The sequence below is a fragment of the Haemaphysalis longicornis genome, unplaced genomic scaffold, assembly GCF_048455015.1.
Source record: "Haemaphysalis longicornis isolate Haplotype H1 unplaced genomic scaffold, Haemaphysalis longicornis Haplotype H1 scaffold_5, whole genome shotgun sequence".
Classification (NCBI taxonomy): Eukaryota; Metazoa; Arthropoda; class Arachnida; order Ixodida; family Ixodidae; genus Haemaphysalis; species Haemaphysalis longicornis.
The window spans coordinates 87,039,783-87,062,797 of NW_027526385.1; the positions used below are offsets into that span (position 1 = coordinate 87,039,783).

Below are 23,015 nucleotides of genomic sequence, written 5' to 3' on the forward strand. Positions count from 1 at the left end.
TGCCCAAGACACCGAGCGCATTCGTGAGGCTAGGCGGAACCGAGCATTAGCCACCAGAGAAGCCGAGCGCAAGCGACAAGCCCGCCGAGACGACGAGAAACATTTCATATTCTCCCCCATCAGCATTTGTAGTGGTTTACAACGCTTCTTCGGACCCGCACCCTACTGAATGAGAAGGAGGTTGCTGAGAATTGTGTAATTTGCGAGATTTGATTTTTTTGCTCTTCTTTTCCTAAGTTTCATTCACTAACTTCATTAAGCTAAGTTTCATTCATTAACTTCATTCAGCTAAGTTTCATCCAGTAACTTCAGCTAAATTTCATTCAGTAACTTCATTGAGCTAAGTTTCATTCAGTAACTTCATTCAGCTAAGTTTAATTCAGTAACTTCAGCTAAGTTTCATTCAGTTACTTCATTCAGCTAAGTTTCATTCAGTAACTTCATTCAGCTACGTTTCATTTGGTAACTTCAGCTAAGTTTCATTCAGCATCCCGTAAGTATGCGCAACCGCTAGTGACAAACAAACGCGTCTTCTTTTGCGCACTCCTTTCCCTGCGCCCGGCTTCGTTAGTTATCATTCTTCACATAGCGGAAGGGCGGTGATTTTTAAGTGCAGAGCACTTTATGGGCTCGCCTTGTCGTCGTAGCTCGCTAACGATAGATGCGACTGCCGGAATCAGGTGGCGCAGCGAGATAACGCACCCAAGTAGAGCCTATGTACCGGGGTCAGGGAGTTCCGCTGGGGCTTCGAAAAACAACTAGGTTTAAATAGTCATAACCATTCGAACCTCGTGAGCCGCTGGCGCTTGTCATACATCTCCCCGTTGTTTAGCGCAAAGAAAGCTTCAGGTGCATTTCAGGCAAAATCTGTGTATATAACCGGCAGACACGCGTTCATTCAGTTAGGAACGCTCGTCGGGTTGGTTTTAAGCGAAAAAAGCGGCCGCGCGCGCCAAAAAGGAATAATTGGCGCGTTCGCAATGGCGCAGAAAGGCTCCAGCGACGCAAGAAAAGAATGACGCGTTCTAAATGCCGCAGAAAGGCTCAAGCCGCGCAAGAAAAAAATTGGCCGCGTATCTGCTCCTTTCGTTGCAAATGTCGTCAAAAGACGATAGTTTTTACCGACTTTTGCCAAGTAAATGCTTCCCTTCGCTTTCCCGCTCACCTCTCATGTTGTTCCTCTTGCGTCGCGCTCCTCCCAAGGTAAAGACGGCAAAGGTTTGCTTAAATCATTTTAAATTTCCCGCGTTCCACTGCTCCAAACTAGGTGTCTCGATGCCAACGCTGCCGTACGGCGAAGACGCGCGTGAATCGAGGCGCCCTACTTCAACGTTTCCCTAGTCCACGTGCGTTCCAAGCAGAACGTGGAACCTATCTAGTGGAAGCTTTCGTAACTGTTGCCGGTTGATTTCTTCAAATGCCGCCAGAAGCTATATGGCGCGGGCGACAGCAGGCGACGGCGGAGTGATATTTTTTTCTTCAGTTGATGAAGTATTTAATCTCGCCAAAATCAAACATGTACAATTTTTTATAAAGGAACGCTGCAAATATCACTTCTGTATTAATTTGTTGTCTTATATAAGCGTAATGTCTTGTTGTTCTTCAGCAATATTGACAAGTATGAACATTACACCGGACTTAGACGGGCACATTTAGCTGTGACTACATAAGACTATTGCGCGGGCATTGGTTTACTTTGGCCGGGTGGCTGAATCGAGTCACAGACAGACAGACGGACAGACATACAGACAGACCAAAATTTCTGGGTTTAAGTAGCCCAAGAAAGACTATCGTCTTTAAAAAAATGTCGCGTTCGAAATGATGCAGAAAGCCTCCAGCCGGGCAAGAAAAAAATTACGCGTTCGAAATGTTCGAAATGACGCAAAACAGCTCCAGCATACGAAATTACAGCAACAAGAACAAAAATAACGGACTCCCGCTGGCGCAGTTTCAGGCAGGGGGCGAGGGAGCGTTGGGAAGGCGGGAAATTTGAAATGCACTGAGTGGCAGCAGTGAGCAGATAACGGCGCTGCAGCCCATTATGGCGAATCCCTGCTCTGCACTTACGACAGTTCTTACATTGAGTGGTGGTTGTGGTTTGCGACGGGAAAAGGAAAGGAAATTCACTGGGGATATTTTGAGCTTGTCAGGGAGCTCACCTGCATACAACGCAGTGCAGGGGAAGGGTAGTAGAGGGTAGTGATAGGATAAAGTACAAAGAGAGAAAGAGAGAGAGAAAGGTATCAAGAGAGCTGTCAGTCCTAGAAAGCTGTCAGTCCGGGCACACCAGTCAATCACTGCACTCCGGGCTACAGCCGCTGCGTAAGGAGGCCGGTCGTCTCCAGGAAATGAAGCAGATAAGTGAAGACTTCTCGTGGGGTGGCCGCAGGTTCCCCACATTGAGCAGAACGGCTTTAATTTTTTTCGCTCTCTTCGATGCGCCGTTCCCACTTACAGACGTCGGTATAAAGCGTAGCTACGTCAGTTATAAACCCAGCCGACCTTTCTCCCCTTACTTCTAACGTCTCTCCAACGTGGTTTTTTCGCGCATGCGTGTGAGGTAGCGCCGAGGTGTTTTCTGCGTACACAGGAGTGCCGGATTTTTCTTTCGTCAGCCATTAGGCACTGCCTAATGGCCTTTAGGAATTGCCAAAGTAGGCATCGCTAATGGTCAACTACTTTTAAACAATTACCATTTTCGAGCATATTTCGCAGCTAACGTTGCTTGGACCAGTCTTACGAAGCTGGGAAATGAGTTTGACCGATCTATAAATGAATCTCCAAGCGAGTCAAGAAGCCGGCTAGCGTCATTATGCACATACCGTGTTCCGTTTTATTGACGACCTTACAATGAAAAATATACGATTTAAAAATTATCTTAAAAGTAAAAAAAAAAACGTATTCATCACACTGAAGAGTTGTTGGCCTTAATGACGGGGAGAGAGCGTGGAAATGTCGCGTACGGAATATTTCTAGAGCAGCTAACTGGTTGCATACTAACTAATTTTTATTTATTTATTTATTTATTTATTTATTTATTTATTTATTTACTTTCAAGGCACATGGGCATTACAGAGAGGAGTGGGGAGTCAAACGCTCTACAGGCAATGCAGCAGGAGTTTGGTTACACTTCGCAAACATGTTTACATATTTGAAATATACACATCAACTAGAAATATAAACAGCAACAAGAGAAAAAAAATCGAAGATGCATAAAACGTTTTCCACACTCAGAAACAACACAGCAGGATTTATATAAAATCACGGAATACGCAAAAAAAGAAAATGAGGAAGAACGGAAACTCAGGTAATATGGCTACTAACAGCCACCTTGAAATTGACTAGCAGGATATAGCAGGATAAAGTATGCAATTTGTGTGCTTTTGTCGCTTGGGCGATGCCCCTGGCCGAAACGAGCGGCTGGTGCAAGACTGAAAAAGAATAAAAAAGCTAAAGAAAACAACCTTTCTGCTTCCCCCGGTGGGTACCGTTAGCTCAGATTGCTCTCGCATTATGACGCGCACGCTGTTTCAGACATTCTAGATGCAGCGTCCTCGTGTGCAAAGAAAGTGACAGGAAATTCTATTTCGAACCAAAAAGACTGCGGCATGATCAAAATTTTGTTTACATAGCGAGTCAGGTTCCAGTTGCCGCACAGCACACAATGCTGATGAACTGTTGTGCTTTTAGTTGTAATACAACTACTGTTACAAGTTATAATACAAGTACTGTAATACAAGTAATGTTACTTTATAGTGAACCCCTGTTATATTCTGCTAATATGTAAAGTTTTCTTAAGCTTACTTCAACGAAAAAACTTGTAACCAGCATTCAAAAATCACGCTTGCTCTTACAGAAAACGCCCAAATTTTGTGAACGTGATGACAAAAAGCACGCCGCCCAAAATATGTCTCACTGCTCAACAAGCCTATTCAAATTATTCTAATATACGGCCAGTCACGATGACTACTGTTTACTTTATTGAGTTTCATCGTGCTTCGCACTTCTTGTTGAAGTTTTCAAACGAAGCTTTTTTTGCCTTTCTTCGCGGTTTTCCGGCGCTGCTGCTTCTTTCTGACAGGGCGCGCCACTGGGTTTCCTCTTACACCAGATAGCGCTAAGAACACAAAACTTCTCTCCTCAAAACCTTCAGGACACTGAAACAGAGACACGCAGGGGAGATCCCCAAAGTTGATGCCGCCACACTAGGGAATGAAGGGAAAGGGAGCGCCTGTCTTTAGGGAAGCGGAGATAGCTAAGGCAAAGGGGAATTTGGGGAGTGTGGCAAGCGTCGCCACCCACGGCGAACATGGCGGTGCGTTAGTCGGGGCAAACTTTTCCACGTGGGAGCTCGGGAAAATAACGAGGCGCGCTCGCGGCTGCTGCTGCTGCTGCAATCTGTGGAAGTTTCGCCTCCACGCCCCCTTTTCGCGTCGACAGATTTTCCGCACGGCTAGCTCACCTGGCGCCATCGACGTGCGTCTTCGCTGCGGTCTCGTTAGTGATCTCAACTAAGTTGCTGCTCCAATAGTTCGGTGAGAGTTGTGTACTTCGCTTTCACTCCAGTCTCCCTGCATGATGGCGCCGGAGTATACAGGGAAGTCTGGAAGGAACTTTGAAACTTTTCCCTATCTCACCGTTCGATGAAACAAAGAAGGCTAAAGTGGTGCTTGTCGTGCGTAGAGCTAGGCAAGTTACCTTGAAAGCGGATACCTGGCAAGATCAGTGTGGATAGAATGGCCGCCTCTTTTCTCCTGAAAAAGGTTAATAGATGTTATAAAAATTTGTGACGATTTCAATGGGGTCATTCTTGTGGCGCTGTTAAATGTAGTGTCTCAAAAGCGTGCGTTATTGATTAGTCTAAGATGAAAAAAAAAAACATTTGGGGAAAGGTTTCGAAAAAAATGTTTTTTTTTTCGATGAAGTGATATAACTGTACTGGCGTAGTATCGAAGCCTTGCGTTGCCTAGCACGTTTCCTGTGACAGCCACACAGTGAAATTTTAAATTTTGGCTTCTTGTAGAGGAGGCCTTAAAGAATGTACCCACGGACTAGCCCTGGCATAAACGTCGTCGTTTTACATTTGCTTTGAGGTACAGTTCTTAAAGGGAAAGAAAACGTTTTCCGCAGTACAATTCAGGTCACTATTACTTGCAAACAACCAAGAAACAACTAAACTCGCTTTTTGATTTTGGCCGAGAAATGTAGATGCCCATTTTTTCAGACGAAATTAGATTTGTAGTTTTCGAGCAAATAACTTCCGACAAAAATGTACCGGTCAAGGTTATAGTTTTGGGTTTGGTGCGAAAAACCGGCTTCATAGCGATACAGAACAGAGGTGCCACTAGATAGAGCTGTGCGGGTACCATGTTTGTGTAGAAAGCAGTATCCATAACAACGCCCTCTGAAGGGCGAAATTCCATTTTTGTATTGCTGATTCATATTGACAAGGCAAATTAAGTGTTAATATATGTTTCGGAAGAAATGATATTCTCATGCTTCTTCTTTAAAAAATCTCAGCAATGTATTAGGAAAACTTTCCAATGTAGAACTCATTAGGTGCTGGGTTAATTATCGAGGCCTTAATTCTAATTTATGATCCTTCATACAGTATTTGAGGATTGCCACGCACTCGATTTTAGGAAAGAAAGTGCTTCGGAGCACGTGTCTTCTTCTTTCATTAATTTTGGTGTTTTTTACCGCGCAGCCCTCTGATTTGGATAAGTGAATCTTAATTCGATGCACGATAGTTGGAAGAAAAACAACTGGGATGATATAACCGAGTCTGTGCCGATTATGTTTCCTTGAAGACCCTTAGAACACAAATGTTGAGACGATGAAATCCACCTTTAATTGCATTGCTGACATAGGCGTAGAAACTGAGTTGGCACGGGTTCCGCTTGAGCGCAGAGCGGGCTATGAAACAGAAGGGCAAGGAAATCGATGGAAGTAACATCACGAAAGGGTGGCAAAACCGTGGAAACGAAACATGGAACTCTCACGCACAGTCAAGCGCACTGCTTCCGGCAGCGTTCCTTTTCTTGGTGATATGCAGAAACACGCTACTCTTTCTTTCAACCTCGCTGTTGTTAATGCACAAATATTCTTCCAATTCCGGTGGAAAAACGGCGGTGTAATCTTTGGCGTTTTTAAAAGGGCCATATGAAGTCAAAATACAGAGTTGGTTTTCTCAAAAACCTGAATTGTCCCGACAACAATAATAGCCCCTTTATCGATAACTTCCGAGAAGTAACTAATAACTGAAAGAAAACAGGTGAAGTAGTGTCGAGTCCCCACTACCCTTCCGGCGATTTTTGTATGATGCCACGGAATTTTGTTGGTGCGATTGACGGCCGCCGAGGTAAGCCACCACCAAGAAACTTGACTGGAAGATTGAAGTGGGCCTTCTGAACTCTTAGGCAAAAGGGACTAAACGTTCGTCCCCTGGGGGACTAACGGCCTTTGCCACAATCATTACTCCCTTTGGGGGCTAAATTTGAACGGACGAACGGTTAGTCCGGCACCTGGTTCTTCCTTTCCAATACTCCCCAAGGACTAACTGCTGAAAGAGAGTCGCAGAAAAAAAAACCGGGACAGGCAGGGATCAAACCACGGTGTGCGGCAAATATACGCAAGGAACATAACACGCTTTCACCAGACCCCGCCACTGGACGAAAGCAGCTGTAGATAATATTGAAGAGTACAGCGTGCAGTGCTGTGCACAACGCGACAGGTTCAGTGCAACTGGGGTCCGAATTTCTATCCGTGCAAGCGAACGGGACCGCAATTTGCGCTTTGTGCTTAGCGCTTTGCTAACTGCAGGGACTATTTCACAGTTCGATTCCTAAGTACAGCCTCACAAACATAGTTTTTTTTTCTCGTAACGAACAACCAACTCGTCGCCTAGTTGAGATAGCTGGGTGATCGGACGACTCATTTGTTTCCGCCCAAATTAGCGCAAACTAAGCGTATTCTTAGTGTTCAATACATATGTTAAGTGCTCTATGTGAAAGGGGTCGTTTGTGTGATTGTCAGAATAGGGCAACAGGCCATATTTTCCTGCATCGGCGAAATCGAATTCCATGTTGCTTAGCTTGAATTCTTCAAGTTAGCGTTGTTAGACGCTCAGGCCGGGTTTCACAGCAGTTGCAGCATTGTCATAGCTTTGGGGCACAAGTCGCTTATGTACCGAGTGTAAAAGATAACTTCAAGACACTTAGCTGTAGAGAGCATTTTCAATTTGCAGTTGCCATCAGCAACTAATGCGTTTTTCTCGTCTTCATCTTCACTACGCCTTTAGTAAATACGTCTTCATTCATTACATAAAGGCAAACATCTTCATTACGCTTGGGGATCAACGTTTGCTATTGTCACTAATATTCGTGTTAATGTTGACGCGCTTGAAATCTTTTATTGGACGTTATAACCTCGCGCGAATCGTATGCAACAAAGCGTATCAACGTAATCTCACTGAGAAGCGTTTGTCCATCGCTCTTCGCCGCTCTTTGCTATTACCCGCTGCTCGATTAACCCTAGGCGCTTTTCTTAAACTTATTATCAATATTTTCTCCCGTGGCACCATGTAAAGAACCCACTGATTCTGTTCTGGAAATCTAAAACTGTACACAGACATATGCCCGAAATGGCAACAACGACGCCATTACAGGGGCTTAACGACGCAGAAAAGACACTAAATGCATACGTTTCGTCTTCCTGTTGCTCCTTATGCATAGGCGGGGACGAACATTTATTGCGCATTTGTGCACACGGCGCACACTCTGCCACAGATATTCTTCTTGAAGATGAACGGTTGCCCGTGAAGACTAACGGCTGTATTTTAGTACCTATTTTAGTCTCTTTTGCCTAAGAGTGTAGTTCTGTTTCATCATGTCACTTGAATGTTAACAGTTAACGCACTAATTTTTTTTTATTCGAAAGCTTGCCCTGCGGCATAACAGTGGACGATTCACAGGTACACGAACAAGTTTGCTTCATGTATAAAGTCCAGAAGTTGCCGATGAAATGGTCCATGAACCCAGCGCTGCAGGTCTGGAGGGCTGCCAGGGTAGAGGCCGGTTGCACGAAGGTGCCGTAATCGGATCTGATGCAGACCCGGGCAGGTCCACAGCATATGCTGCACATTCACATTTTGTACGGCGGAGTGGCAGAATGGGCAGGTGTTGTCGTATGGGCCGTGGTACTGCGATGGCCAAGAGGCAGTCACAGACGGCGTAAGGGCCATCCCAACGCGTATTCTCCGCAGTGCAACCTCCTCTCTGCGAGTTAAGTCACCAAGGAAAATAACAATGTTTTTAAATGCAGAGCATTTGTATAACTCACGATGTCACCCGTGCGTCGGCGTTCGCAGCAGCCAGCCTCCCCCTACACTATAAAAAGAAATAACAGTTACCGGTGACTGGTTTCGATCCCACGACCCTGCGGGCGGAACGCAAGGTACATGGTGCTCTACCCACTGCGCCACAAAACCGACACAGAATGAAAGGCTACGAACGCGCCTTATATCCTTGCCTCATTCAAACTACGTCAAGAAGCTGCTGATACAACGCATTCACTACCTGTGGGCGAAACACGAGGTACATGGTGCTCTTCCCACTGCGCCACAAAACCGACACAGAATGAAAGGCTATGAACGCGCCTTATATCCTTGACTCATTCAAACTACGTCGACAGCGGCGTGCGTTGGCGACTCAGCGGCGTGCTAGCGGTGTGAAAGCTGCGTGGTGTACACGTGATAGCACCAACCCCCCAAACACTAAACGTTAACGCAATACACCCACCCCCTATGCGACGCATTTACTCGAGCCCCCTCGCGCGGAGATGGGCCCATTTTTTTTAATGCTGGCACATATTAAGTCACTTCTCTCTATAATTGAGAAGTTTTTCAATACTTGTGTTTTTCCGGTTAAAAATTTTTTTGTGGCTGCAATGGAGCTGAGTGAGTTACCAAAGGCTAGTTCTTTGAAATTGAGCAAAGTTGTACTTTCTCTTCATAGCTCCGCCAACTTTTATGCAGAGAAGAGCGGGCCTGAGGCGCTAAGGGATAAAGCAGATTGAAGAATATATTGCAGCATCAGATTTGCTTCGTACGCGTCTTTGTTCTTCAACATGCTTTTTCTTAGACCCATTTTCGCATTCCGGCTGCTTTTATTCTCTACCAGCGGCGCAGTAGTCACCAGCGATCCCATGCCGCGTTCTACTCGGCACCCAGCAACGTTCGATTAAACAGTCATGCTTTTGCATTCCCAACTTACAGGAGGGGCTCAGGTGTCATCATATTTTTTTCTTTGTGGAGGCAAAGTTTTACGGCCTTGTCGAGTTGACATGTCATTGGAGTTGAAATATTTTATTCTCTCCGAATATCGAGTGGGCTTCTACTGTCGTTCAGGTTCAACATAGATTACCCCCTTCAGCCACTCTCACTCCCAGTACATCCTCACCAGTACGCCACCCAGGTTCTTCACTCATCACTTCTTTTTGGGCACCGGCATCGCGCTCATTGATTTATCTGTAAGTAATACAGCATATAGGCGCATAGCACGCTCGTAGCTTTTTGTAGCATGCAACTGTTGTAAGACAACTAGTTTGAGAACGCTAGTTGTTGTAGAACTTCATTTACCTTGCAATTTGCCCGGCCGGACACCCGTCCTCCAAACAGCGGTTCTTTCTTTGTATTTAGTATTTAAAAATAGTGTGTGTGCGTGAGTGCATGTGTGCGTGTGTGTTTGCGTGTGTGTGTGTGTGTGTGTGTGTGTGTGTGTGTGAGTGCGCGTGTGCGTGAAAGAGACAAAAAAAAAGAGAGAAATGAAAGGGGGGTCTTGTTCGCCTGATTGGAAATCGAGCCACCCAAGCTGCGTGCACTTCGAGTACCCCATATGAAAAGAAGTGGTTGGGAGGGTGTTGAATTTCGGAAAACAAAGACGCTGTTGATTCGGACGCGCTTTCGGTGCGTCCCAGTGGGATTGACTTTGGATGGAATTGACTTTGGATGGCTCCGGAAATGGCGACGCGCATATTCGCGGATCGGAAGCGCGTGTGAAATCGATCGGGGGCGTTTACTTGCATCACATCCACTTCCGTGGGGATCTTCTGGCAAGTCGCGTGCTCACATCCAGTTGGAAGTGAAGGCAGCGTATTCTGAGTTTCCTGGTGATAGAGGACAGTGTACTCAGTGGAGTAGAAGTTTCTCGTGTGAAGTTGGTGACAGGGCAGAAAAAAAGGGTCGAAGGGAAGAAGCGCTTATAGGTGGCGGTGGACCGTGAGCCCTTGATGCAGTACCTTTTTTTATCGCCATTTTAAGTGACATCGCTTGCCGTGAGCATGACTTGTTTCTTCGTGGTCGCCGAAGTTTTTTCTGTGGTTACGACGCTGTGCGAAAGAGCAGGGTTTGATTCCCTGCTTTGGCGACTGCACGTCTTATAGCGGCAAGACACGAAGCCTCTGATGGGTCGACATTTAGGCTAACATTAAAATACCGTTCCTGGATTAAATTATGAATTGGTAAGTTTTGGGCGTGCCCCATAGCCAAGCTTGTGTTCTCCATTCTTCGCTGTAGTTTTAGATCTCTGCGTAGCCTTGATTGTGTAAGAATGATGCCTTCGTGATTACGATTCCCTCATTAAAAAGCACAAATTCCTATCTTCCTATTCATTTTTTGTAAGTAGTTCACGTCTGTATGACGATAGTTTCTTCGTTAGGAGTGCGCTCACGTTTACTGCAATATTGTTGCTTTTGTTTTAGGTGTTCTTGAACAACAACGTTATCCGACTTTCCAGAGCTTAGACATCGGAAGGGTAAAATCGGCTTACCCAGACGATTGTTTGTATATCGATCGCTTCGTGAAACGTACGGGAGATAGTTCGAAGTGGCCCTCCATGCATCGCGCAAAGGTGTCTTGAGAATGTATCTCTTTTTCCTTCATGTGAAACAGCTGAGTTCATGGTGTACCTCTTGAATGCGGGCGAAGTCTTAGACGAATTTATTAATTTGTCGGCCTGGCTGGCAATCAGCGGGAGAAAGATGCCGTGCGTGTTTCTTACAGCGGGTCTATTGTTGTGCGGTAGTTTGTTTGGCGTCTTGCAAGGTGACTCAGCTCGCTTTCCTGGTGGATTAACCACCCGTAATCTTGGTTCAAGGGAAGATGCTATGCACGCGTATGTGCAGTTGGTTTATTACATATATAAATTTAAAGATCTTTCTAGTGTAACAGTTCTAATTGGACACGTTAGCTGCCATACTGCGTTTTCTTTCTCCTAAATATTCTCAGTTGACTCAATCGCAGTGTTTTTACTCTATGTCCTTAGGACAACGTTGGATTGTATTGTGCACGAATTCGCAATGTGTCTATGATGCTGAACCAAGTCGAGGCGGTAGGTTGAATGCTTGAGAAATTCCTAAGCTTTGGTGCTGTGAACCTAATGCTGCAGGGGTATATATCCCGACACAATTGACCGGATGGGGTATCCCCTCTCCCTCCTTCAACGCATTCTTGCCCTTTCCACCATTGAATGACACTCACAGGAAACAACAATTACCACGAAGGTCGGATGGGAGTCGTTTGGTTAGCGGCTTCTAAATATAATATTCAGCATACTCAACCAAGGCCACAAAAAGTTCATATTACGTTCGACTGCAAGTTGTTGACCTGCTTACTTTAAAGACAATAAATTATAGAAAGAGCTGACTATAATTTCAACGAAAAGAAAGCAAATGCAAAGGAACAACATTAAGAACCCAAGAGGAACATTATTAGATGCGTGATTGTGGCACACGTTTGGTCGAAGCAATCTGAACGCAGTAGTTGTAAGTATATTTATAAAGTTTCATACCATCCCAGGGACGCTGGCACCTGACTCGATGAGTCTTTGTCCCGCCTCGTGTAACTCATGCGTGCGAGTCATTAAACACTAAAGTACAGGAATAAAACCCACTCACCTTGGTCCCCCAAACCTTGAAAGTTCTCAAAAGAAAAGGAATGACGTAGTATACAGTCCGAATACCCATTTGAATAAGTTCTTATGCGTGTCACGTGGTACACGCCTGTTATCGTGTATCAGCTGGCTCCCAATAACTTTGCGCCGGCGCACGGTTAATGTGTTATTGAGCTGGGAAAATGAGGGTACTCAATAGGATATCAGCGTCCACGATCAGTGCAGCTTTGTAAAGGTCATTGCGGGCCAACGATAATACGGATCAGCGAAGCATATAGCGCTTCCAAGTGGGGGGAAGCAATCTGCGCGGACGTTGACCCTCGCATTGCATTGAATCACGCGTTCAATTACCTCTCGACGACGTGTGCGACCAGCTCTTCTCAATCAAAAAGGCTTATTTGGGTTTGGCGTGAAGCGAAGACGTGTTACGCGTCGAATAACCCAAACCGTTGCTTGCCGAAATGAATACGACGTAGCTTTGCGTTGTTGCGTAGCGCATTTTGTCTTGGGCCATGCGTGGACTCTTTCTGTGTTGTATGAGAACTGGCGGGTTTTATCTGAGTACGTCGATCTTTTATTGCGTACAATACTCGTATTTAATTCTACAGGGTGTGCTCTTTTTAAAATAAAAGCTGTAGTGTACTCCCTAATACCGCTGTACGACCGTAGGCCCGGCAGGAAAGCCAACTTTTTCTTACGATGATGATGATTGGGGGAAGTGAAAAAAAAAGAACGCTTCCCGTAGTCGGAAGCGAACCTGTGTCCCTCGCGTTATGAAGCCGACGTCTATCCGGTTGCACTATTTCGACACGGTCGAGCGGCTACAAAAACTCAGACGACAAACAAAGAATGGCCCCGAGAAGAATGGCATTGCTCTGCGTTCCGTAAGGCTGTTAGCCACAAGACGTTAGGCCTAACCTCCCATTTAGAGGCTTATGACGTTAGGCCTATCGTCACAGCGTGATGTTTAACACTTTAAACCGGCATCAACTAGGAAAATTTCTCACTGAACGCCAAGCAGAAGGTACCGATTTGAGCCGGACACCCCAAACCCAAACGGTAAGCCTGCGGAGTGCATCCCAGAGTTGCTGTAGGTATCCTAGAAAAATGGTGCGTATCTCCATAATAGCACAAACTCCCAGTATGGGACTGCCCAACCAAAAAAGTAATCACAAGAAGCTTCGCGTTAAACCATCGTCGTCGTTAGACGGAGGGGTGCATGACATTTTTGTAGCAGGATCAAGGTTCCGTAGCCATGAACGCCTAGCAAGGATGCAGGAAAGGGTAATCACTAATTTTGAGGGTGATGCCCATTTAAAACGTAGTTGCAATTCCATTTTTTGTGGACTTTCAATGCGAGGCTACATTCCCCAACTTATGTAAAGTCCCCCAGCTCAACCTTTATATGCGCGGGGTTGGCCTCACCTCCTACGCCCTTTGTGCTGTTTGCGCTGAAGACGAGACATTACAGCACTTCTTCTTGCATTGCCTCGCTTTTGCTTTGACAAGGCAACGTCACCTTCCCACGCCATTACAACGATGTCGTTTGAAACCCATGTAGTTACACCTACGCGACGCACGGCACGCGTTATTCGTAGCGCCATCTACTAAAAGACACAGGCACTGCGGTAGCCACTTGAATACAAGACGAGTCATAACCAAGCCAGTTGAAACGTCGAACTGCATCGCAGCCCCACGCCCCGCGCAAACGGCGTTTGTTGTACCGTAACTACTGTCAAGATTTGCAGTAGGCCTCACAGTGTGCTGTGCGATCACTACCTGCTCTCCACGCTGACGTGGGACGAGCTGAATGATCGTATGGTGACGAAGGTGGGGCGGGATCTTTACAAATGCTCGCTGGACGATGTGGAGTATCACCTCAGGAGGAAAAGAGAATCGGAGCTGTTGCGCTACGGCTCCCACCGTGGACTCCACGATATAGACTGTATCGAGCCAACCCCGTTCAGGCAGCAGTTCCACTTTTAGAAGTGAGACTTTGATCGCCTGTATAGTGCGCTCTTGGTGCCAGGGACTGTGGAGAGTGCGCAAAACGTGACTGTGCCAGGCCGAGGAGCGTTGTGTATCACACGTCGACGCCTTGCCTACCCGAACGGGTGGTGCGATCTGTAACTCATATTCGGCAGGCATTCGTCTGTAAAATGGTTGAAAGTTGGGCGAGTTGGTAATGATGCATCTAAAAAAAAAAACTGCGCGCAAATTAACGGGGACAAGAACACATGAAGACAGCACAAGCGCTCACTCACAACTAGTTTATTATTGCACAACAAAGCCTTAAATGCCCAAGCGCCCAATCGTCACGCCTCCAATGCGTCACAGTTCTCGGCGCACTCAGCCGAACATACAAAAAAACCGTAACAGCAAACCCACAAAACAAACTTTGAGGCGCACGAATGGCGAAAAAACAGCAAAGATAACCGCATCATACATGGGTTAAGACCCCCCTCCATCGCTGAACACTCATGCCCAGAAGAGGCACCGAAATATCGTTCAATGTGCATCGAAATATGCGACATCTCGATTAAGCAAGTCGATAGACGGATGACTGATTCAATCGGTACCAGCTTTTATGATGTGGCTGGCTTCCACAATTTCTCGCGTTTGCTGGTTCTTATATCGGAAAAGGATGGCTGTGCGCTCACACACAGGGGCGCAATCAGGAATGCATGCGCGGCAATGAGAAGACAAGTGGCTCAAGTCACGTTTTTCTTTTGAATAGTTATGTTCTTTAGGCCTGACATTCAAACACCGTCCCGTTTGGTCAATGTATACTTTGCCACAGGCATTGCCACACATGCCTGTTCTCATTGCCGCGCACGCATTCCTGATCGTGTCCCTGTGTTTGAACGCACAGCCATCGTTTTCCGACGTAAGAACCAGCAAACGCGAGAAATTGTAGAAGCCACCCACATCATAAAACCTGGTTCCGATTGCATCAGTCATCCGTCTACCGCCCTGCTTAATCTAGAAGACGCATATTTAAATGCACATTGAGCGCTATTTCGGTGCCTGTGAAGGAAAGTTTGACATCCACCTAAATGCAGCCATACGGCTACAAAGGAAAGCTATACAGCTTCCTCAGAAACTTCGCAGTTGAAGAAAAATTCGTCCTGGTCCAGGACGAATTTCTTTTCCAAACTTTCCTTCACAGAAACTTACTCCACCTTGGGGATTTCCCCTAAATCTGGTCGTTTATTTCGGTGCCTCTTCTGGGCATGCGTGTTGGGGGTGGGAGGGGGGTCTTAACCCATGTATACGATGCGGTTATCTTTGCTGTTTTTTCGCCATTCGTGCGCCTCAAAGTTTGTTTTGTGGTTTTGTTGTTACGGTTTTTTGTATGTTCGGCTGAGTGCGCCGAGAACTGTGACGCATGGGAGGCGTGACGATGGGGCGCTTGGGCATTTAAGGCTTTGAAGTGTGCAATAATAAACTAGTAGCGAGTCTGCGCCTGTGCTGTCTTCATGTGTTCTTCTCCCCGTTAATTCGCGCGCAGTTGGTTTTTTTGAGAGGCATTCGTCTGTAATGTCGAGCGTGGCGACCTAAATTATTCACCACATCGCAAACAACGTCAAAGATATATTATACGACTGCAATGACCACGACTGGCTATCTCCGGCGCACCTTGCGGAGTTTGCAAGTGTAAGCTGGCTTGGTTCTTTTACTTGTTTTGTGCAGCAGTACATGTATGGAGCCGATAGTAGGTGTTCTACAACTTGGCCTAATGTCTCAGTAAGGTATCCCGCGTCATATTCCTTAATTTTTGCTTAAATTGAGGGAACACAAACCAGGAACAGTAAGTGATGATAAATGCACAGTTGTAAACGTACTACTCGCCTTCCTCCACCAGCTGTTTGCTCGGTAAAGAACATGAATATGATAGTAAAACATAGGGCATCAGGAGAAATTCCACTTTGAGGAATGAGGCATCCCTGCGGTAGTCGATGTAATACACTGAACACGAAACCCCCAAACCTTGGTTTTGACATTGAAATATTGCTTTGCTGTGAACTCTACGTGAGGGCCCATAACATGCGCCAGAATCTTGACATACACGCATTTTGTTTTTCGCCCCCACCAGAAAATTGGCAGCCGCTGCTGGGGTTGAACCCTCGTGTTCGTGACCTGCAGCCCAACCAGCCCCTTCGCGCCTAAGCCACTGTGGCGGGTGGGTCACTGGGTAATGACAGGACAATAACTCTACGGACGGAAGTATTGCTAACTTAGACAGCTGCACGGGAATGCTAAGTGAAACCGTAGAGAAGCACGGAAGCATTCAGATGCTCTTTTATTTATTTATTTATTTATTTATTTATTTATTTATTTATTTATTTATTTATTTATTTATTTATTTATTTATTTATTTATTTATTTATTTATTTATTTGACTTATGTTACCCTCAGGGCCTGAGGGCATAACAAAAAGAAGTGGGAAACACAATATTACCGACAAAATCAGTTAAACAATAACAATAAACAGACCCGATAACAGCTTATTGCAAAAACAGGTTGGTTAAGGGCTTGAGGCTGATAGAAATGCAATGTCATCACCAATTTTACCATATTCTTTTTTACACAAAGAGGAAAAACACCAGCTCTGACTTGACCTGTAAACATTGTACGTCCTAGTATACGAAGCTCGGAAAAAAAATTTACTTTTGTTCCATTGTGAGGATTCGCTAGAGGATGGACGTGACTGCGAAGCTCCGGTTCGGCTGTGTAACCCACTTGGTCTCGCCGACCTATTTACATAAATTCGGAAAAACGTGCGGCATCAATGTTCAGTACACGTAAGCCTCGCAAAATTGCCCTATCAAGGTTCCAAGTACTGCTCGAAGCTGCATTAGAACAGACGGAGACCGATGCGGACTCGGCAAAGTTAAATAAGTAGTTTGGACTCACAATACCGCGTGGTTGGTCGTCACAAACCAAATGTCAGAAGCACGTAGAGAACTGCTCAAGGTGGCCGAACAAGAAACGAGGCAACATACGGGGCCGTGGCTTTTTCAGCTTCGTTGTCTCTCGTTTCCGCAATGCGATCTCTGTATTTATAATTTCAGGATAGCAGAGAGAGAGAGACAAACATTTACTGTACTAGGGACAAAGAAAGTTGGTGCTTCGAGACTTAAATAGATCTCTCGCTACAATTTATTTGCCCGCGTAGTTGTTCTAGAGGAAATGTAGTCGTTTTAGAGGAAGTATAAAATAATTAAAATCCATAAATGTGGTTTTCTGTTTCAATTCTTGAACTATACAAATTGTAGACAAGTTAATAACAGCTGTTTAACCTCGTAACGAAAACTGATGCCTCTTCGAACTCTCGGCTTGCAGTGTGGTCATTTTTAAAGCGAAGCTTTCTAGGACTCACTTGCGCTGTAGATCGTAACACTAAACTGAACAACAGGAAAGCAAACTTAAAAAATGGGTTTCGACAAAGCACATAAAGCGTCTCAATAAAAAAGTGAACACTCCCCGTGGTCGGAATCGAACCTGGGTACCTCGAATTATGAACCCGACGTCTATCCGACGGCGCTATTACGACACTGTTGAGGAGGTTTGTATTGCAGCCTTTGACTTTACTCAGGTTGAGAAATCTTCGCGTTTTAACTATCTTTCTCTTAGGAATGGGGTTGTTTTTGCACATTAATGAGCCTGAGCACACGTAAGCTCCTTCTGAAAGCTCCCGACGTCTTTCCTAGCTTTAACCCTTATCGAGATAGAAAAAAAATAGTTGTTGGCAGGAGAACCGGATATGGGGCGACGAAGAAGTATGAAGTTGTAGTCAACAGGTCGATATACCGTCTGCAAAGCCTTATCGAGAAAAATGGCAAATAAAGAGTGGGAAAATCTTTTTTTACCGACAATTTTGAGCACCCATAAAGGCGTGAGCAAGCAATCTTTCGTTGCAGGTGATAACAAGCCCTTGTACCCGTAAGGGTATATTCTACATTGTTAACTCATTCCCGGTATCGAACCTCCGAATAGTCCGCGACCATTGGGGCGTCGTCTGCTAGCCCTCGTCTGTTTCGGCTCGTCTCCCACGTCGCCTGCCGATATCTCCGCCTCCTCCTCGGCTATAGTCTGCTACGCTTAAGCTCGGCAGTGGGCTGATGAGTGTACCCATACTCAGGAAACCATTATCTTCGCGCCAGGGTGGCGGCGCTAATGAGCGCCGTCTTAACAAGGTCGGCCCAAATTAAAGTCTTCCCCAGAGCCGACGAAATACCCGTTCAGCTCACTTTGCCTGACTTCGATGGCGAAGGAACGCAAATACAAAAAAAAAGAAACAGACAATTTAAGAACGAAGGCAGCTCTCAGAGGAACAGTTTGATATCGAGTTTTCGCTGGCGAGGTAATTAGAGGAACGAAGAAATTGCAGCGATGCATGCGCAGAAGTGGCCCTAAAGGATACCGACGCACCGCCCTAATGGAACAGCATTGGCTTAACGAGGGAACTGCACCAAAAAGAAAACTGTAAAATGTATGACCTTTTTATTTAACCTTTCCTCGTGCAGTAATGAGCTCCGCAGCTTTGCCTCACTCTTTCGAGGCGACACCATAGAAACCAAGGTGAACCTGTCGTCTAAGGACTGCGTTTTTGTCATCATGTATGCAAAAGGTGCGTTAAAATGCACAAAACTATGGGAAAAAAGCTAAAGATGATAGCAAATAAAACGTAAACAAAAGTTCTTAGACTGTACGACCCGCAGCGGTGGCTCAGGAGCTAAGGCGTGGCGCTGCTGAGCGCAATGCCGCGTGTTCGATTCCCGGCCGCGGCGGCCGCTTTTTTGATGGACGCGAAAAGCAAAAACGCCCGTGTGTACGAGATTTCGGCGCACGTAAAGATCTCCAGGTGGTCAAAATTAATCCGGAGCCCTCCACTACGGCGCGCCTCATCGCCTGCGTTGCGTCGGCGCGTGAAATCAATCAATCAATCAATCAATCAATCAATCAATCAATCAATCAATCAATCAATCAATCAATCAATCAATCAATCAATCAATCAATCAATCAATCAATCAATCAATCAATCAATCAATCAATCATGGACTCTACGCAAAGGTGGAAATCAACGTAAAGCGAAGCAGTAAATATTTCGCCGAGAAATATGAGGCCCTACAAGAACCCAAGATCGATGCAAGCACCAGGTGTTGACGTGGGCAGGGGCGTAGGTAGGGGGGGGGGGGGCTTATGGGGCTTCAGCCCCCCCCCGAAATTTTGACGCGCTGTCATGCACGGCGGCCAAGGCAACCACCTGCGCCGGAAACCATCCTAGGATTTTGTCCAGAACCCCAGGAGTCCTGTCCGGAAAGCGCACCAGCTCTCCCTTGGTGGCCCGTTTCCCTCCTGGTGGTCATTAAAGTTTTGAGACGGCGCGCGCGCTTCGGGTCGCCGACAGACATTCAAGCCGACAATTCTACGTCGCTTTGTCGAGCGCCCCCCCCACCCCACTCTGTGGCCGCGCACGCCGCCACACACCGCGCACGGCACTTATCCCTTTTTCCGCCGCCGATAGGCGACTAATTGTTTCCCGACGGACCCTCCATTCTCGTTCCACGCGCCCCGCCATCCCGTTATTGCCGCCCTCGTTGTCAGCCAGACGACGTCGCGTTTTAAGGCCGGAAAGAAGACCACACGTAGCCGGCACGAGACACGCGACTAAATGACCTGCGCGACCCAATGTTTCCAAGCCTAGATCCCCAGAATGACTGGCGGGAGAAGCCCATTCAACCGTCTCGCGGGGACACCTGCATGCGAAAACAACCCTTCTACCCGCGGTTGGTCCAAAGTGCTCGGGATCGCACAAAACGAGGGCCACCCAGACGGCCTCGTTAGTTCGTCATAGCCCTCCCCGCGAATACTTGCCGCAGTTCGTCGACCTGCCCGATACAGCAGCGGCCAAGCCTACCACTTCCCTCAAACCGAGGCGCCGACACCGGGCGCTGCGGGATCATTACAAACAAACGAAACGATGCGCAGCGCGCGTCCCTTCTTTAAACCCGCCCCGTGGCCGCCCGCGTCAAACTCAGAGGCGCGAAGTAATGCGTTTCCGTCTGCGCTCCGCGCTGTCCATTCATCACCGCATCCCAATCGGCGGGAAAAAAAAGAACATATGACAGAATAAACGAGCAGCTCGCGCTTTTAGGAAAAGAGGTGCTCGAACTTAACAGGTGCCCTCAAGTGTTTGCACGTGGTTTCGTTTGTTGTGTTTTACCTAATTGTTTTTCGTCTTTTCCTTTTTTCTAGTGGTGGGAGAGAGTTACCAACGTTTCGGGGTTACGGGGGCGTTGTCCGCCGCAGTTTATGCACGGATTTGCGAATGCAACCAACCAGATCGCCACGAGATGCTGATTGGCACGTGCGTCGTGGGCGGAGCCTAAGTGACCGATCAAAACAACGAGACACGACGTCTCGGGGTCGGATCCTCAGGGTTTCACACAAAGTTAGCTGTCTGATACGCTTATTTTACTTCTTACTCTGCTCAACTTCAACTTCAGTCTGCAAATATTTTTTCTTTCGTTTAAATATACTTTTAAAGAAACCTCCCCTACAATCGTCGCCGTCAGATCATCAGGGAAGATAAGAACCTTTAGTGTAAATATTCAACTTAATATGTCTTCGGAGTTCATCTGTCTGCCCTTCAATGCCGCGTAGCGACTGCACGGAATTCGGCGTTACAATATGTCACAGAAGAGGATATCGACATTTTTTCCTCCTACGTCCAAGCGTCCGTGCCAAGACACTGAAGCCAGCAAAGGTAACTATGCTATTTCTTTTACGGGTTTTCTTGTGTTCAATGTATGGTGCGTAAAATGCATGATCTTGAAGCCTAGAATCGGGTTTTCGTAGGCGGACAGGTATTGGCAGCTACGTTTGCAAAATAGCAACATTATTACTGATAAACCAGTAGTCAAGTGAGGGGAATAAGATGCATTATTCGCGAAAGTAAGCGTTAGCATAACCAACATGTAACAGCAACTCTTTCTCATAAAAGTCACGTCTCCTGACTTTCATTCGTGGAGACATTTGTTTGCATGCATTCTTTTCAGTCCTGAGACCTTTTCTGTATATGTCCTATTTTTTTCCTTCAGTCATGCAACTGCTTGAAATTCAATCATGTTCGGTTTCGAAATCATTATTTCGATGTTGTCGCTGCCTTTCTTAAAATGTTTTCGCCACGCCGGCGTACAATGCCGACGATGCCGGCAGGACGAAAAGCACTGTGGATCAAGCCTTGCGCTGTCTTTTTATTCAGTAGGTCCTTCAGTCGCGTGATGAGACAACCCTCTTCCCCCTTCAAAGAAAAAATTCCTCTCTTTTCAAGAACACAGAGGAGCGCTCCCTTCCATGGTTTGCATAAAAAATCGAAAAAATCGCTACTCACGCTCAAAAAAATGTCCCCTTCCCTGACATGCAATTTTCACGTCTGGTTTTGATCACGCGTAGGATTGAACAGGCCGGATAACCACGGGGGTGACGGAGCTATGACGAGGCGCAGTCTAAAAAATTTGTTTTTTCTACAACTCGCATTGAGTTTGTCGCCACTGCACCCTTAGCCTAGGTGGCACATCTTACGCTGTTTCCCCTAAACACATATAGATTCCGCTTCTTAGTCCGAAAACAGCCTCTAAGTCACAAACCGGTGAACCAGCGCGTTACGCTGAGCATTGCAGGAAACACCTTGCTCGCGCAGGCCAAAGGTGCAGTTTCACACACCGAACATTATGCTACTTATATACATGGCGGTAGGAGCTTATAAACAAAGATGGCGCATTATTGGGTCATTGGGTATAGCGACAAGAGAGGGCTGCTGTTTATTTTTTTCCCTTGTGGTTTGCGCAGGTACTGGTTCAAGACAAAAAATCTCTACTGACACAAGAGACGAAGGACTGGTGCCAGAGCCACATCTGGAAACTCAGAAGCATGCGTCTGTACCGTCTGTACCGACAGGCTCAACATGCTCATCTGGTGAGAATTCGCACATATTTTTCTTATTCTTTCAGTTATTGTGCACAATTTAGAAACAGATCGCTCATGTATCGAACCACGTATAGTGATATAAAATATTTAACTCTTTCAGATGCGCAAACGGTCCTAACAAGCAAATTTGACATAGGGCTGCACTCGAATTACTCAACAATGGAAGACCAGACCAGATATCAGCGTCTGACATCTCCGTGGATTCCACCTCAAGGATACAGATTCGAATCTACGAAAGATTTGAAGCAAAACCGAAGATTTCAGTCGGCATGGCTCGATAGATATCGATGGTTGAGCTACTCAGACCTTCAACAAGGTGCTTTTTGTCGAGTGTGCGTCCTGTTCTGCGGGCCGGAGGTTGGCAAGGGCCAACATGCACGCACTGGAGCCCTCGTGTCTAAGCCTTTCCAGAAATGGAAGCACGCTCTCGAAATCTTTGATGCGCACGAAAGCACCAAATATCACCGTGATTGTCAACTGGCGGCTGATAACTTTATCCAAACGTTCTTAGGAAACGCACCTAGTGTGGTTGATCAGCTGGACCAGGGCAGACAAAATCAAATAAGAGAAAACAGAAGAAAATTGCAGCCTGTTGTTGAGACAGTTCTTTTTTGCGCACGGCGGGGTCTGGCTCTGCGTGGCCATAGGGACAGCGGTCCTCTGGACTTGAGCGCCGTCTCCGCGGAAAACGAAGGAAACTTCAGAGCGCTACTTCGAATGCGAGCCGATTGTGGCGATACAGCTCTGAAGGACCACCTGGAGGGCTGCCCCAGTAATGCCTCGTATTTAAGCCCAGCGGTACAAGTCCAAATTATAGAAATTTCTGGCGAAGTCATCAAAGAAAGATTGGTTGCAAAAGTAAACGCCTCAGGCTGCTTTGCAGTACTTGCCGATGAAACTACAGACATTGCTGGAATTGAACAGCTTACCGTTTGCGCAAGGTACCTGAACAAGGATACCGACAACATCGAAGAAGTGTTTTTAGGCTTTGTGCCAATACAGGACCAAAGCGGCAGAGCCCTTGCTGACACAATTATCAAATTTCTCATTGACCTAGGAATTAACATGCAA

General features: G+C 46.3%; 1 long non-coding RNA gene across 1 annotated transcript; it reads left to right on the forward strand.

Moving 5' to 3' along the window:
* Positions 1-20,533: 20,533 nt before the first annotated feature.
* Positions 20,534-22,136, forward strand: LOC144139320 (uncharacterized). The gene is made up of 3 exons (XR_013316148.1): positions 20,534-20,721; positions 21,807-21,932; positions 22,045-22,136. It is a non-coding gene; the product is annotated as an uncharacterized LOC144139320 (long non-coding RNA).
* The last annotated feature ends 879 nt before the right edge of the window (positions 22,137-23,015 follow it).